The sequence below is a fragment of the Gekko japonicus genome, unplaced genomic scaffold (genome assembly GCF_001447785.1).
Source record: "Gekko japonicus isolate JY-2015 unplaced genomic scaffold, Gekko_japonicus_V1.1 scaffold1701, whole genome shotgun sequence".
Classification (NCBI taxonomy): domain Eukaryota; kingdom Metazoa; phylum Chordata; class Lepidosauria; order Squamata; family Gekkonidae; genus Gekko; species Gekko japonicus.
In genome coordinates, this window is record NW_015167586.1 from 58,703 (window position 1) to 58,944 (window position 242).

Below are 242 nucleotides of genomic sequence, written 5' to 3' on the forward strand. Positions count from 1 at the left end.
TCATTGTGCAGCCCAACATACCATGTGGCGGCGTCTCCTTTCAGCCTGGCTGAGATGACATCGATTAGCGCTCCCTCATCACGGAATAAGTGCCGGCTCTCCGCAACGAACTTTTGAACTCGCACCGTGAAATAAGCGAGGTCATCCGGGTTGCCGTCAAACGTAGCTTCCAGGAGATCTTTAGGTCGAGGTCGCGGAGTTCTCATCGCAGGGCCCAGCGGTGCCTGACCCCCCCATGAGAG